Below are 17,764 nucleotides of genomic sequence, written 5' to 3'. Positions count from 1 at the left end.
GTTGGTTTTTATTTTACGTTGTTGCAAAGAGGCGAAGTCCCTTCTGTCTCCTCCCTTGGGGTAAGTGGAAAAGAATCCAACAGGACGTCCACAGTGGCCTACAACTAGGGACAGGGTAGCGGCAAAATTAGACAACTCAGAGACTGCCCCGCAGCAGCAGGTGGGGACAGACAACGGTTCCTTAGTCCCGGCAGAGGAGTGCTGCCGCCGGTCCCTCCCCTCAACCCGGAGGTCGCTCCGGCGGGCGCCCGGATGGTGGGGGGCGGGGTGGGGACGGCGCTGAGAGCGCGGAGATTACCCCGGCGCCACCGGGGACGCCCAGGGTCCCAAGCGGTTCCTCACGCAGGACCGCAAACGATGACAACAGACAGTCGTCACCCGAGGTCGAATAAAAAAGGGACAGTTCCCTGCGACCAGCCGCCCCTTGCTGCCTGCCTCCAGGCCTCGGGCAGCCTCCAGTGGCCGCGGACGCCGCCCCCGGCGTCCCCCGCCCCCATCCCCGCGCGCAAGTGCGAGGCTGCCCGCGGCGCGGCGCACGCTCGGCTACTTTCGGCTTCCGCGCAAAACTTCGAGCCGGTCCACGTGAAGTTGTCGCTCCCCTTTCAGAGGGGGATAGAACTTTGGGAAACGCTGGGGAGTGACGACTGTGGCGGCCGGGCGCGCGCTCTCTTTTTCTTTTCTACTTTTCCCCGCCTGTCGTCAGTCCAGAGTTTTGGCTCCTCTTCTTCCCCCCTCCCCCTCGGAGCCGGCTTGTCCCCCCGCCCCGTTTCTCCCCCACTTGTGTACGCTATTTGTTGGGGGTGGGGGGGTGAACGAAGGGGATGTCCTGTTTTCACCAGAGGCACAGCGCGAAGGGGAAACTTCGACACTGGAAAGAACGAGAATAAATACCAAAACACGGACGCACGGATCCCCTGCTGGGACACTTGAACTTCAAGATCCCGAGGCGGTTGGATCGGCAAGAGGTGAGTGCCCCTTCTTCCGACCCTTGTCCCGGGGTTGGCCCACGGGGATTTAGGTTGACGGGGCCCGTGAACTCCACCCGGGAAAGTACTCCAGGCTCTGGGGAGGGAAGGTGAGCCGAGGGACAGTGTAAGCGCCCGGGTCCCGGAGGATGTTCGGAGGCGGAGTGCCGCACCCCAGGGGGCCCGGGCCGCGCCGACTGCCGTGGTGCGTTCGCGCTGGAGTTTGCCCCCGCGCCCAGAAGGTCCCCGCTGATTCTTCCTGCGGCTTGCGGGGCTGCTTTGGAGCCGGCGACGCGCCGCTCCCTAATTGCACTGTGCCCCGGTATCGCCGCATCCCAGGGTCTCCCTTCCATCCTTCCTTTGACATTTACTACTTTGTGATAAACCCCGAAAGGAGCCTGGCTCAAAGATGCCGATCCGGGTACCGGGGAAGGCCCCGGGCGTCTGGGCTTTTCTGGGTGCAGGGTGCGTGTGTACGGTCAGTGCTTGTGCTCCAGGCATAAACCGGCCTTTTAAACTGCGGCCATCCCACGCTAATCGTTTTTTTTTGTGGCGTGGTCCGAACGTATGCAGTTTGCCAGGGTCCGTGAAATTAGAGGCGCCTTGTCAGAGGAGTCGCGTTCATTGGCTCGGGACTCGAATGCCATGGAGGGATTACACCTTCTCCAAAGGAAGGGACCTGGCTAGGGGAGCAGGTTTTCTCTCGTTTCCAAGCCTTCTGGTTCGGGGGTGGCTGTGGGACTGGACACGGCTCGCTGTCTTCCTGCGGTTAAGCGGGATTTGGAAGAAGACAGTGTGCGTGCTTGTTTTATTTTGCGCCACACAGCAGCCAAAACTTTCGTTTAGTAGCACTTTAAAGACGTTTCTTTCTTTGTATACGTTATTCGGAACAGCTTGGAGCTATTAGGGAATTTTCCGACCGAGTCTCTTGGCAGAGTGGTGGCGAAACTGGAGAGCGCAGTTTAATTTTTGTCATCTTTTCCCTGTTTGGAGTGGCGGTGTCTCCCCTCACCACCTCTCTGCCCCCTTCCTGGAAGGTTAGGGGGTTTGTTCGTCGGGTGAGTGTGTGTAGGGGCGAGGGAGGCGGGTGGGGTGTTGTTTGGAGACGGTCTCGTCTCCCCTGTCTCCTGCGCTCCCCAGCGGGCAGTCATTCGTGCCTCTTAATCTGAGGGTAGTGGAGGAAAGTGCCGGTCCCTCGGCCTTTCTGCCGAAGTACAGAAGAACGACGGGGAGTGTGTTTTGGTTTCAGAGCAGTTCCACGTGGAGAACCTCCGTGTGTGTGTGTGTGTGTGTGTGTGTGTGTGTGTGTGTTTTGTGTAGTTGATCTGTGAGGAGGTAACAGGAGTCTCGTGTTCAAACCCAGTGGGCTGTTGGCCATTAATTTGCTTTCCTGGCTGTCATTACAGACACTTCCAAAATCTGATACCTAAGAGAACCAACAGGTTAGGTTTCACATTAAGAGCTCATACTTAACAGTTTTCTTTCTCCCTTACCCCTTTTGGCTTGGCACCCTGGGATCAGCGTAACTCATGGAGAGAAACATGTCTTTCTCGAATATGGCATTTTGTTCTTCTTTCCCTCAGCAGCCACTTTTTGCGCCCTCAGGCGCTGGTCAGTTTCAGTGCGGGCTCCTGCGGGACCGAGGTGGGGCGTCTCGGGAGCGTTTAACAACCGCCCGCTCGCCGTCAACAGTTTCTGAAGTTTCATTTACACATACGTGACTGACAGTATTGCAAGTTGACGATGCTTTTTTTTTTTTTCCTTTGTTGGGCTTTTAATTTTTAAAAACCTCCCCAGGACAAGGATTATATCTGAGAACCTTTTCAGCATAGAACTCCTTAAGCAGAAACATTGTTTGTTGTTGTTGTTTTCTTTTACAGTATTTCTGGCTAGCCTGTATAGAGCCTAAGAGCCAAAAACTAGGGAGGGTGACCGGAAGAGAACCCTCAAACAAAGTGCTTGATGCGTGGTATGGTGCATTTTAGGAGACTGCTTTCAAAGGCATTGTGTGTTTTTAAAAATAATAGTATCACAAGAAATAAGTAGCAGTAGTAACAAGAGACGAACTGTTTTGTGTGCGGGTAGACTGCCAGAGTGTAATTTTTATGGCCACAATTCCAAATGCAGATATAACTATATCCATTTTTATTGTTATTATAAACCATAAAAATAGTTTGTTCCACCTGATTAAAAGTTGTAAGTCATTCAGAGTTAAACCAATTTTCAGAAATGACTGTACAAGAAAGTTAAAAACTTTAACAGTTACAGCCTTAAAAGTTACATAATTAGATTATCTGGAAACTGTTCCTTTTTTTCTTGATTAGTAGGGCTGTAGCCTTGTCTTTCATAACAAGTGAAGGTCCAAAATCAATGTCATTTTCAAAAGCCTGTTTTCCTTTGTCAATTTCCTGCAAATAGTATGTTTCAACATTTTAAGGCCATGATAATTAGTGGTTTTACAAGCAACTGAAATAAAAAATTACTTGATTTTTTAAATTAATTACTGAGTATTTTATTGGATGTTAGAAACTTAATATCTATTTTACAAAATGAAAAGTTTTCTTTATCTGTACATATTCATAGTTAATATTTATTTAAATAATGTGTTCTTTAAAAATCAAAGAACTCAAGGCTTATATAAAAATAAATTGGTTCAAGAACAATTATTACTCATTTAAAAATACAGATAATGCATTCTAGAGGATTTGTAAAAGCTAGTTGAAACAAAATTGGCTGCATGAAAGTTTGGTTTTTTTGAGGGGAGACTGGCAAATGAGTAATTTGTCATTTTGCTATACTTTTTTTCTTTAAAAAAAAAACCTCTTGGAGTTAAAAAAGAAACAGCCCTTCTTTCTAAGAGTTTCTTTTTTATTTGTATTGTGATTTGGGGTGTAAATAAATTTTACATAGCCACGGAAATAGGGTGTCCAGTTTCATGTTTTCAATGTCTGTTGCAGGCTCCAAATGACTGATGCCATGTCTAAAAATATATTTGTTTGGCTAGGTATTTCATTTTTTTAAAATTTATGCATTGGAATCGAACTATCAAGAATTTTTAGAAAAGTAGAATGTAGAAAATGTAACTATTGTTATAAAAGATTAGGAGGTTAGAAAGTTCACATTCTAACTCTCAAATAATAAAATTAAACATATTTCACCCAATGGAACTTTCTATGCACAGTTCAAAAAGAGGGGAGATAATCCTTTTCAAGACTTAGTGAAGTATTAAGTAATTCAAGAGTGCAAGTATTTATTATGTTTTTCATTATCTTTTTTTTCCACTAGGTTAAATTCAGGAACACTGAACATTCAGTGAAAACAGGCCCCTTTTTATAAGGAGTTTATTCACCATAGTTCTGTATTGCAGCTGCTGATCATATTTCATGGAGCTGTTAAAGCACTTAAAACCTAAAATTAGGTACTGTCTGGTTGTAAATATTTCAGATCACTCATCTAAAAAACAAACAGAAAAGCACGCTATCAGAACTAGAAGAGCCCTCCCATCGAAGAGCTGAACAACCCTCTACCAAAACCCTTGTTATTTTTTCACTGAGAACATGATCATGATAGTTTCTTCTACAAACGGATATTATTCTTGCAGATTCTAAACTCTTATAAGGTGTCTCCCTGTAGAGTATCTTAAACTAACTGTATTCAGAAATACAGTTGGGGGATTTTATTACAATGGTTACTAGGTGAATGAAATCAACACCAAGGAGGAATGGGATGAGGTAGCTGTGTACCTGCTTCTCTTGTGAATTTCCCCCGTGAACTAAGAAAGAACGTGCTTTTGAAGGCATTTGTTCTAGAAATGTGTGCGATGTGATGTGTTTTTAATCGCAGTGTGTGTAATACTGCATTTTGCAGTTCGATGTGTTTTAATGTGCCAGCACTGAATGTTTGTTAAATTGTCCATGGCACCAAACTTAGTGTCGTTTAGCTTGAACTTGAGTGGAAGAAAATAAACAAGAGTCACATATTCAAATGCAGTACAAGCCACTTCGGTTGCTTTTGAGTTCGGAGACTTTGTAAATATTTCTGTCACCTACTATTACTTGTGGAACTGCACGTTAATAAATGTCTTTGTGATTCACCGTATTGCTCTTGAAAGTCTGCGGTTCTTATTGTGTCCCCATCCATGTTTTTACTGGTAGAGAGGTAATGAAAGTGAACACCACTGTTCTTATTTCTTTAACTCCTTTTTACTCTTTGAGAAGCAGAGATGAAACAGATTAATTTAAAACTAGAAACCATTTTAAGTTATCAAAAACACATTGATATAGTGGTTTAAAACCATTTCAGAGCCACTCCTCTGAGTCTCACAGTAACCTTTTCTGTCATTGAAAGGTGCTAATTGATTTGAGAGCACTGACATAATAGTATAGTTGGATATTTGAAACCTTTCAGCATTGGTCTGGCCCTTTCCTCATCCAGAGATTTCAGTACATGGCTGATGAAGAAAAGGACACTATTAAAAAACCAGGAATTCTAAATTTGTCCTTGTATGAAACATTTTAATACAACACAGTCATATTTCAAAGCTTTTATTTATGTACAGCAGTATATTTATTTTAATGCATTTGTGGACCCTGAGAAAAAGGCTTATTCTCATGCTAGGGTTTTTTTTATATTATTTTTCACAAGTATGCTTTTTTTTAGATTGAAGTTTTTAGGTAAACTCTAAATTGCTGGGATCATATTGAAATATTTTCAAAGTGAAGTTTAATTGGACAAATATGGAATAGCCATCTTGAAATTTTATATCTGAAGTATATTTTCTCCCATATATTTATATCTTAAAGTATATTTTGTAATAAAAAATCACCAGTTTGGTTTTGTATAGTTGGATTCTTCTGTCTAAGTAACCATCCTTGTCATTTATCATCAGTGTAACATCACAGCTGACACTTACTGAAGAAGCACTTTATGCAAAACACTTTATTTTTAATCTTCTTAACTGTGCCATAAATTAGATACTGTCATTATACCCATTTAACAGATGAGGAAACTGAGACCCATGCATGTAGTGGAATGGAGCCAGGGCCCGAGCTCCGCAGCGAGCTCCCAGATATCCAGTCCACAGGCAGTGTGCTGGGCAGTTGCTCCCAGCAGTCTCATATGAGTTCATTGTAGGTGGTACTCAAGCAAACATTTTACCTTTATATTATTAGTTATGTATTTATTTCTAAGGATATTAGAAAAATATGTTAGATTTCATTTTAAGCCTAGATGTTTATGGGTAATATTGTTTAAGACAAGGCCAAAAAAGAAGTAAAAATAATTTTGAAAAGCACCTATTTAAAGAAGCATATTAAATAACAGTGAACAAGTACTTGGCTGAAACAGCCCCAATCATGAAGGTTGGTGGCAAATGACTAGCTTGGAGAAACTGTCACTCTGCAATGTCCCCAAATGTCAAGAACTTATGTGGGTAGATCTTTTTAATATTCAACTTACGTGGAGAATTTTTCTTTTGCTTTTCAAGCCTTATGCATCGGTTAGAATGTATTGATTTTACAAGGTACTTTTTGTTTGCCTCTTTCTTGTTTTAAGCCTGAATCCTATATATGATTTTCAAATCTACACATGTATGTAGAATCAATTAATAAGGAGTGCATTAGGAATTACTAGAGGCAAGTTTAAATTATAATATGTCATCCATATTTTGGAAATCTTTTCAGCTTACACAGATATCAGACTTTGCATTAAGTCTGAATATTTGCATATTCATTTTTATTAATCTGGTTTATAACTTTAATTTTTTTCCCCTGAAGCAGTGATCTTTATCTTCTACTTGTTTATTTAGCCCCAGACCCTTTTATTCAAGTGAAAACTGACTCTATGCCCACTAGAGAAACGTTCAGTTCTCTGGATATGTCTATTGGAAATAGCCACTGCTTAGGACGTGGGTGGCCTGTGAATCGGTCACCAGCGGTGCCTTCTGATCATTGTTGCTTCCTGAAGCCTCTGGGAGGGTCTTCCAGTGTTTTAGAACCATGGGAAACACGAACAAGTCTTCTGAGGAAAGGGAATGAATCAGGGTACCTGCTCCCGCGTGTCAGAGTGGCCTCCACCAAAACAAAACAAAACTAAAACTAAACAGAAGCAAACAGAACAACAAAAAAATAACTCTCAAGTGCCACAGACTGTCTCTGGGGTAATTACATATCACAAGGTATGTCTGTCCATCATATTATAACTTGAATATTCTTGTTAACCAATCTGTAACTTTATTTCAGTTTAGTACTGAGGAAATAAAAATAGTTAAAATGTTACCCATATCCAGGGAGGCATATAGAACGTGTACATGCAAAGATTTGTGTTATTAGAGCCTCTTTATTCCTTTAAAGACTTTATGAAAAAACACCAGCAGTGGCACAGATCGGACTGATCTTAAGTCTTCACGTAAATTATTGCTACTTTTACTGTTATTTTTTCCTCCTTTCTTTTTAAAATTAAAGTGATGTTTCATGTGAAAGACCACAGTCAAATCATCACAACTCACATTTGTATGCCACTAAGTTTAATTCTACTCACAAAAGCAGTATCATTGAATTTGAAATTCTGTCCTTAATCGAGTAGGTGTGTCGCATACTGGGAGAACTCATTCTCTGAAAGGCCATACTCGCAGTTCACAGACCTTTGCATATACCCAGTGGAGTGACCCGTTCATTCCATTTCACCTCCAATTCTGAGCTCCCTAATGTTAAAGGATTGGAAAACACCTGTATCTTCTAAGAGGCTGAATCTTTTTACCTTATTGTGTCCATTATGTTGTAAGTAATGATGTCTAGGGGAGTCAACAGGTCTTTGAATTTGCTAATTCTTTTGTTATGTATTTTAACGCAAATATATATGCGTGTATGATTATGACTAGCAATTCTAGCCAATTTAATTCGGGGGTGGGGGGTGAGCCACATTCAAATTTCCTTTTGCAGGTTTTCAGTAACCTCAAACTGTGCTTCTAGTAGGTCATTTAAGAATGCAAACCGCAATGAGTATGTGAAGAGCCGCAATATTTCCAAAATGTCTTACACGAACTCTCAGGTGTTCAGATGGTACTACTACTGTTCTATTTTGCTTAGTTGACCCAACAGGATTTCAAATGTAGGTCTCTTTTTTCTTAATTGTTGACTCTAGTCTTCACAAGCTTCATCCCAGAAAATTCCTAAATGCCTTCTCATTATCAGCATTGTTGCAGACACGTGGAAATTAGAGGGAGATGAATAGGGTTTCTACCCTGTGTGGTTTTTGAGGACTTTGGGTTTTCTAGTCTCCTATTATAATAAGTTTTACTTTTTCCTGGCATATACCATTTCTAAGGCAGAGTTAGTATAGTGAGTTAACTGTGGTAACCAGAGTCACGGGTTTAATCCTCAGATTGTCACGTTGGCTCTAGGCAGACAATTCTCCTATACACACTTGGTCATTTTGGGGTTGTCATAAAAATGCAGTTATGGTACCTTGACTGCCTCTTTTGGGGGACCCTTCTGGACTATGCTGGGTCTGTCTCTAAGATTCTCCTCCCCATGCCTAGGAGGTTCACCCACATTTGTTCACAATTTTAATCAGGTCCCTCCTTGTTTTAAAATTCTTTAAAAATGTCCCTATGTCTATAGGACAAATTCCAAAATTCTTAACAGGTAGTAAAGGGAACTTCATTCTGAGAACCTTGTTCAGGTGGCCATTCTCATCTCTTGCCACCTACTCCCAAGAAATCTATTCTCCAGCTGTATAGAGTACCGCATTTCTCAAATATGTCCTGGTCACTTCCATGTCATGTCTTTGTGCATGTTATTCTTTCTTTCTGGAAAACATCTCTCCTTTGCCCTGGAAACATTCTTTCCTACTTTTTCTCAAGACGCAAGACTCAAGAAACTTACCAAGGCACTTACCTGCCTTGGTAAGTTTCTCTGAACTCCAGAGGCTGAATCAGGTATTCCTTTTCACTGCCAAAGCTCACAGTTTCTACCTTTAGCATAGCATTTGCCACATTTACATGTAACATTTACATTTACATTGCTCTAGGCTGAGAATTTACTGAAGTGATTACTACCATTTGTCATCTAAATATCGCCAGTAAGTAGGGATCAGTACTTTCCTGTTGAGTGAAGACTGTTGACCCCGAAAAAGAAGATACTTACTAGGAGGGACTCCTGTGGCTAACTGGGATCAGATTTATGTGGAGCCTGGAAGCTGTTTCTAAACAGGGGCCTCTCACAGAAGCTGCCCTTCGTAGAGAAGCCCGCACTAAGCTGCCTGCCTCCTGCATTGAACCGCCTGCCTATGTTGTGTTTTTGCCCTCTGCCAGCCCTTATAAAGGCGTTAGTTCCTGGAATTGTATTTCAGCTAATAGGACTGAGACCTTCCCTGCCCAATCAGAGCCGTACAGGTACTCTCATATATTCTTATTACCATCTTTATTGACCAATCAAAGTGTTTCATTCTGACCAATCAGGACAGTGTTTTTTTTAGACAAATCAAACTATGAAGATTTGGAGTCCTCCTTTGTAGGAGGAAGGGCCAACCAGGGACCAGTGGTAGTTACTTCTGAAAGTTAGCCCCGCTCTGGTTCTGAGAGAATACTTTCCCCTTCCACCGGGTACTGAAGACTGATTCCCTGTCCCCACCCCTCCACCCAGGAAACTGTAACAAGCTGAGCATGTCTCACTGGAGCAGAGCAGTGTTGTCTAATTTCCAGAGGGGCCTAGCTTCACCGCCACCTCAGAGCAGGGCTGTTCCACATCCCTGCTGCTTCATGATTGAAAAGATGCCCCACGGCTGCGCTGTATCACGATTGAGCCCTTTCCACTGACTAAACTTCCCTCCTTCACTGCACCTCACATTGGAGATTCCTTTTGGCATTGAATTGGCACCAGCGACCTTGGTAGATGATACATAAAGGAAATGGGGATGAGAGCAGTGGTGGTGACATGGGACATTCTCTGCCAGGAGACTGGGGACAGTGTGGACAGCTGTTGATATGACAGCCTTAAGGGAAACTGCAGGTAGTTCTGGTACTAACACTGTACAATTTGTACTGAATTCTGAACTCAGGCCCAACTTATACATATGTGTGAATCTATGTAGAAATGTATTTACTTCCCACATCACTGTTAGGAAGTCACTGATCTAGAAGATAAGCCAAGGGCTCTGACAATTTCTGGAGACAGGAGTATTTTGTAGCACTTGAAATCTGAAGATCCCATTTCCTTTTATAGCACGGTGGTCAAGCACAACGAATATGGAGCCAGGCTGCTTGGGTTGGAGCTCCAGCTCGGACACTAACAACTCTGCAATGATAAGCATATTACTTGAACTGATTTTGCTTCAGTTATCTCATGTATAACAGAAGATCCTTCATGGAGCTCTTATGAGAATTCAAAATGCAAATGAAGATATGTAAGCATTTAGAATAATGTCTGATGTGAGCTTTAGCTACTATTCCCTGTACTACACAGGTGGCGAACACAAGGCCCGTGGCCGAATCCACCCCTCCACCTTGTTTTATCCGGCCTGGCACCTTGTTTCTACCCAGTGGCAGCGCCGAAGCTCTAGCTTATCTGCTAAGGAGCAGTTACATGTATACAGTCCTAAAATCACATCCAGCCCTTTGAAGGCAACCCGGAGGCTGATGTGGCCCCTGGTGAAAACGGGTTTGACACCTGTGCTCTACTAGATTACCCAGCATTTTCCAGAGATTCTTAGAACTGAAAGTCCTTCTGGGGACATAGACTGAGGACCATACATTGAGTCCCCAGAGTTCCAAGGACAAATTTGGCATTCTGGGGCGATCTTGGCAAATCTGAAGCTATGTTTGGAGAAGACATTAGAGGTTTGCAAAACTCAGCTTTGGCCATTTGTGTTGCATGAGGTTTCTTGTAACCAACCCTTCCATATACAGTAATTTGCCGTTTTTAAGATTTTGATCTATGCAGTGCATTAACCACCCTACACAATTATAAGAACATTCTATAATGGTGCTCTCATTTTATAGCCAATATTTAAGTTTCCTCAATTGCTTTTTTTTCCAACCTGAAGACACCAGTGATGAGAATTTGTATATTTTTTTCAGTGGGCAGAGGGGTTGATGGATTAAGTATAAGCTTTTAAAGATACTTTTCAATATTGCTGTGCTTTTTACGTTTGCATAGACAATGAGAGGTTACTAGCACCTCTGTTTCTAGAACTTGTAACTGGTCCTTGGACTCAGAGGTGCTGTCTATTTGATAGAGTGTGGCTGAGGGAGGAAGGGAAATTAAAATGTTAGTTATCAAGGTCCCATTTTTACTGCCTACCTGGAATTGCTGCCAGGTGCATCTATGAAGAATGTAGGCTACTCATATTGATGTTTGCCTGGATTCTCAATGTATTTAGGCCGGGGTCTCCTCATACTCTGGTGTTTGACACTTTGAGCTGGATATGTCTTAGTTGGGTGTGCGTGGCTGTCCTGTGATCGCAGGGTGTGTGTTGGCATCCCTCGTCTCTACCCGCTAGATTCCAGTAGCACCCTCCCCCAAGTAATGACAGTGTCTCTAGACATTGCTAGATGGCCCATGGAAACAAAATTGCCCCAGGTCGAGAACCCATAACCAAGCTAGACCTTAACATTACTTGATATTGTCAAAATATTCCTGGGGATCTGCGTGAAAGCATTGTTCTATTTTCAGTCAAGTGTAGAGAATCATCATATCTTCATCCCAAGTTTAAACACAGGGTCAAACAACTCTCATTAGCCTGTGTGGGTTTGTGAACTTTACACAGAGGGAACATACAGATAAATTTTACACAGATGATTATCTTCAGTATATTTTCCTTTTCAGGAAATAGCATGCAAATGGAGGGAGAAGAATATCTGGGAAAGTATGTAGGAAGTAGATCTGAATCAATTATATGTCTATTCTTTCTATTATTTTTACTGTTACTTGTTAGTAGATACTTTTGGATCATTTTTAGTAATGACAGTGACTTGTCCTTTTCAATAGATAAGTGTTCAGTAATAAGAAACTTGTAGTTAATTCAGTTTGTAGTGTCAGAAAGAGCCAAGTTGCCTATAATCACAACTGCCTAGAAGTAAAATACATAATGAATTAAATCATTTTCTCATTGATCATAACGAGACATTTTTAAATGAAGCATGGCTTAGCTTTGCGTTCATACAACCATCCCAGGGTCTTGTGTTTAATAACAGTGGTATAATCTGGAGAAAGTACAGATGAAAAATTCTTTGGTGTATTATCAAATCCAAAGTTACATGGTAATTCTGTACATTTAATCTCAACACGCACATTTTATCTGTGAGTTGGTGTGCAGTTGACTCTGAGTAAAGGTGGCCGTGGTCTGAGTGCTGCCCCACCCTCTGCCTCCTGTAGCTGTGTCTGAAAGATGCTTCAGAAGTTACTGCAAGGAAAGGAATTTGAACATATAATGCTAACATAAAATGAGAGAGGGGACTTGGGGTTAAATGTGAAAATTACTTTGAAATATGAAACAATATTATAAATATATGATTAGACTGATATCCATATGAGGTCTGAACAGTAGAGCATTTCTTTTTAAATCCCACTAGTAATTGCAAATATACTGAAATTCCACACAAATGTATTGTCTACTTGAGCGGTTTTACTTTCATTGTAGTGAGTGGGTAATCATGCTACCTGGAAGCAGTCGGATTGACCTGAAGACTTCACATCGTTTTCCAGTCGCTGCTGAAGCAAGCAGGACAGAGAACTTGAAAACAGACAGCCTGTCTCTCTCTCTCTCATACCCCTCTTTGGATTAATGCTTTAATTTTTGAAGTGTACTCTTAAGGGGGTGGAGTGGTTGCACATACAGCATATTGTATGTGACCAAAATATGTTTCTGTTTTCTAAGAAGAGGAGGATCTAGCACAGCTACTTGTTAGCAGAAAGATGGAGTGGGTGCTGGGCAACCCAGTGACAGATAGGGGCCGTTCCAGGAGACTCGGGGAGGGGCGTGTACGTCAGGAGTTTAAATCATAAGTTTGCAGACAATGGAGGAGAGTTCTGCTCCATGTGTTGACAGGAAGTACAGAGAATGCCCAGCAAACCTCGAGTCCATCCAGGCACTTTATGCTTGACGTTGAGCAGGAAATCTGGTAGCCCTTTAGTCATTGGAGAATAGCCAGCAAACCAGAGGTCCTGTTTTCCCAAATGAACACTTCTTGGTTTCATAAATCAGAGACCCTCTCTTTCCCCCAAGAGAATTCAAGTCACATATCTACTTTCTCAAGTGGATTCTTTGTACCGTGGATCCTCATGTAAGACTTACCTATTTTTTAATGAACACTCTGTGGTGTAAAACACAATTAGACACACTTCCTTTCTTCTGCCTGGGATAGTCTCACAAAGTCCTGCACAGCCTCAACTTTCTTAACCTACTTGCCTCTTATTCTTTTGCTCCCTACCTGGACAAAAAAAAAAAAATCTACTCATCTTTCAAGGCTTAGCTCAAATGTCACCTCCTCCGGGAAGCTTTCCCTCAGGATCAAGCAGAAATTATTCTTTCCTCTCTGTAATACCGTAGCACCTTGTTTTGGCTATTACTATAACAGCACATTGTTTCGGGGCTATTTATATGTGAGTCTGACTTCTAGAAAGAGTCTAAAGTCACTGAGGGGAGAGCTCATTTCTTCCCCACTCTATAGCTCCATGGCCTGCACATACTAGGAGAATTCGGTAACTGTACTATTCCGTCCATTTCTTCAAAGGACACACATCTAAAGACAGATAACTATAAAAAGGGAACCCTGTTTATATTTTGGAGATTGATTCTCTTTGCTTATGGTCACGCAAGCAAATTTATTAGTTTCCCTTCTAACTTATTTATGGCTTCATTTGTACCAGTGTTACTGATTTTCTGGCAGAAAAAAAGATATGTTCAGTATGAATGAGTATTTTGAATAAACTGAAATTGAGACAGATTCTAGTTGAGGTCTATGTTTTCTCTGCTTCCAGTTTTCTTCAGAAACACATTTTGACCTGTGTGGTTGATTTCTGCTAAGATAAATTTCATGTTATTTTGAAGAATTTTTAACCCACTGAATTAAGGATTTCATCTGGGAGGAAGCACGTTCTGTGTTTTTCAATCAGTTTCAAAATATGGAGACCCAAAATCCTAGATGTGTATGTTTAAAATATATGTAGCTTTTTGGTGAGAGAAATTAGGTCTTTTTCCAGGCACAACTGAGGATGGAAAAAGTTTTGTTTAGTTTCTAGTGGTTTGTTTTTAGGCATTTTCCACAAAAAGATGAGCAAGACCCTTCAAAACCGCTAACTTGCATATTTAGGGGGAAAGAAAGCCCTCCCATGTCCAAAAATAACATTAAATTAAAATTATTGTTTCCAATAGTTTTAAAAACTGTGGTTTTATTTCCTCGTGTGAGTCATTTCTGAACGCGGTACAAGATTTCATACATCATGATGAAGCATGTTCGCTCTGTATTTCAGTGGGTCACATTATTTATCAGAGAATCAGATCAGAAGAGGAATTGAGCCTAACTCTCCATTTTGCAGGTGGATACTGACGTAGATACATTAGGTGATTTATTCAAAAGGAAGTTGAAAAGAGAACTGCCAGAGGCACACTCAGTGCTCTCAACTCTACATCTTGCTCTTATTTTTCTTTGTTCATGTCTGATGGGGAGGTGCAGGTACCGGAATCAAACTGCCTTTGTGGGTATCCCAGCCCTGCCCACTCCTCACCTCGGCGTGTGACCTTGGGGAAGGTATTTGCTGACCCGCTGAAAGCTGTAGTTCCAGAGTGCGTAAACTGGGGGGATGATAATGCTGACATCACCTGCCTTGTGGAGTCTCGCCAGTGAGTCACTGCATTCACACGGGAGACACTGAAGGACTGAAAGTGCTCAGTATATGCTGTGAATCAATTGCTTTGGATAAACTGCTGAGTGTACTTAATATTCAAAAAGGGATGCTCATGCTGCTGAAGTGGTTTTTTAAAATCATTTTTTAAAACAAAAGCAATCCATACATTGTACAACATACTAAAACCGGTAGGGTAGGGATTACTCTGATTGAGGGAGAGACTGGACACAGGAAGGAGAGAGGCTTCTGGAATGCTGGCAATGCCCTTGACCTTGATCTGATTGCCAATGACACGAGGGTGTTTATTCGATAAAAAGTCATCAGCTGTCTACTTGTGATTTGCATATTTTACTGTGTGTGTGTTATAATTTACTCGAAGGCAAAAGAAAAAAGCACAGAGACATGTAAGGCCACAAGTGGACGTCCCCACGTGTCCATCTCTTCCAGAGCCCATGAATCGCGGTGAACTGCTGCGCTTCGTCAGGATTCCGCTCAGACCTTTTTTTGCTATGCATGTGTAAATGTAAGAACTGTGTGAAGGTGTAGTCTTTGTTTTTTCCATTTTTAACCTTAAATGGTTCATCAGTTTTCTTAAAACTTCCTGTTGGTTTGCTGTGTTTTCAGTGCTTTTCCATATTAGTACATACAGTTTTGGGTAATTCTATTTAAGATGCTTAAGTGTTATAATTTAACTGTTCTTGGTATTTATTGAAGGTATTTCTATTCAAAGAGGGTTACAGTCATGATTTTTATATAGCTCTCTGTATATCTGCCCCAAATTCCTGTAGATAAACTCTACCTGTAGGCTAATAGGTGAAAGAGGGCATGCATGGTCCATAGATGGTGCCAAAATACTTTCAAAAAGGTAATAACACCTTACATCTCTGTAATGATTCTTCCATCTGTGTCATAAAAGTCAAAGGCAGATTTTCTGCGTACTTGAACATTATGAGTCTTTGTGTTCTGCTTCATAAGAAGGTGTTATAGTGGTCGGTTCCTTGAGACTCATGCACAATCGGATTAGTTCACTGATAAACATAAACAATTCTATTAATCACTTTGATAACATCTGTTATATGTAGTTAATATTGCACTTAAGAATTGCTGCTACTCAGTTCCATGAATGATTATTATATATATTCATAATTTTTAGCCTAACTTGTAGGAATAAAAAATCAGTGTATAACCTATTTATGGCATTTTCACTCAGCACCATGAAATACTATAAGAATTATTAGGAGAAATGCTTCTAACTCTGATGCTGTTGATGAGAATTTGTAAAGAATTATCATTTTTCTATTAGAGGCCAACTGTGTGCCCAATGTACTTCTAGCTAAGCATCTTACGTATGTTATTATAGGTTTTTTTAAGATATAGGTGAAAGGCATACACATTATATTATTATAAATGAGATTATTACATTCTGAATATACTGATAAATACTACTATATATCAAAATATCCACTGTGTCTTATGAATGTAATAATTTATAAATATGTTAAGTGTTACAGTCTAATGCAAAAGTTAAAATTAATGTATCAAAATCCAGAAAATTATCACTCAAGTGCTGACTAAAATAACATGATATATAAAGTATAAAATTAAGTATATTAGTCAGTTGGCTTTAGTGTTATTTAGTATATTAGAGTCTTAATATGTGGAGAATACTGTCTTCAGAATATTTAGTTCTATAGTTTTTGGTTAATTGAGATTCTTTTCAAGCTTTAATAATATTCTAGTGCCTTAAAAGAGCAGTCCAACTCAAAATAGCTAACTTATTTCTTCAATCTTGGAGAAATATGGCTATCAATTTTTGTGGGATTTTTTTTCCTGCAGAATTTCCTGTTATTCTAAGGGATTCAATAGGACTTATGCACATAAAACTGAAAATTATATTACTGTGGGGAAACGGCTTTGTGCCTTTGAGAAGGAACTCTCTTGCTAACTTAAGTACTGTATGTGTGTAGACTAGCTAACATATTCCTCCCAAGAAATTTCATGTATGCAGTTAAAACACTCTTAAATTGATTAAGGATTTGTTATATATTTCCAGAAGCACTCAAGAGTACTTTTATGGTTATAAGAGTAGAGTGCATTAGAATGCCAGAAACCAGGGAATACGCTAGAGACCTTCAAAACCGTGCCCGACAGTCCTGACTTCACCGTATAAACATGTCGGGCAGCCTGGAAAAACAAAACAACTGTGCTCCCCAAAACATAGGTAAGCCTCTGATGATAACACTTCAACTGGCTTGAATATTAATTTACTACTTTTTCTATTACAAGTAATTTTTATTACTTAGCAAATGGAATGGAGAAGTAATAAATATGATTGGTATTTATTTCTCAAATGAAGTATTATTTTACATCAGATTTGACCAGTTACCTTTTTTGGAAAGTGTGTTATTCTACAACTACCACGGTATTTCGTCTATTAATCGGGGAAGCAAAGAAGTGTTTTTATAAATGTTGAATCAAAACTCTAACTGCTGTGAGGGAATTACATTTCAAGCCATATACTGCTTTTATAGAGTGAGAAACTGAAGTATGGAGAAATTACAAGGTTTTCCCAAAGCCGTACGTTAAGCCGTGGCAGACGTGGAAATCTGTGATTCTGTTTGCCTGATTCAGTCTGAAAGTTCATGAAATTAAAGTTATCTATTTCCTGACATGTGTCTTAGTAGTATTCTTTAATTACTTACTCATTCCTTCATTCATTCTTTTATTCATACAAGTAAAAGAATCAATGTTTCCATAGGACAGTCTCTTTATAGGGGCTGGGAATAATATTTGGAATGTATATACCTTAGATATTTTCTTTAAAGAAGCTCATTGTATTTTTATGACCCTGAAAAAATAAATTAAAGCATTAAGAAACAAGCTGGATTAGCTGGGCGTGGGGCACAGCACTGCCTATGAGTAGGATGCGAAGCTTTGCTGGGAGCCAATAAAGTT

At 40.6% G+C, this 17,764-nt stretch overlaps 1 protein-coding gene across 4 annotated transcripts in view; it reads left to right on the top strand.

Moving 5' to 3' along the window:
• Positions 1-535: 535 nt before the first annotated feature.
• The window catches only part of EYA4 (EYA transcriptional coactivator and phosphatase 4), a 255,400-nt gene continuing 238,171 nt past the window's right edge, over positions 536-17,764 (top strand). For 2 of the 4 annotated variants that reach the window (XM_037045714.1, XM_037045712.1), the window contains exon 1: positions 541-965. The gene's annotated coding sequence lies outside the window, so the exon portion shown is untranslated. Of the gene's footprint in view, positions 966-17,764 lie in introns of all 4 variants that reach the window. The other 2 variants (XM_037045715.1, XM_037045713.1) reach the window with 2 other exon arrangements.

The sequence above is a fragment of the Sturnira hondurensis genome, unplaced genomic scaffold (genome assembly GCF_014824575.4).
Source record: "Sturnira hondurensis isolate 20B ecotype Veracruz unplaced genomic scaffold, ASM1482457v3 Scaffold0004474, whole genome shotgun sequence".
Taxonomy (NCBI): Eukaryota; Metazoa; Chordata; class Mammalia; order Chiroptera; family Phyllostomidae; genus Sturnira; species Sturnira hondurensis.
This window is presented reverse-complemented; position numbering and strand designations above follow the sequence as displayed.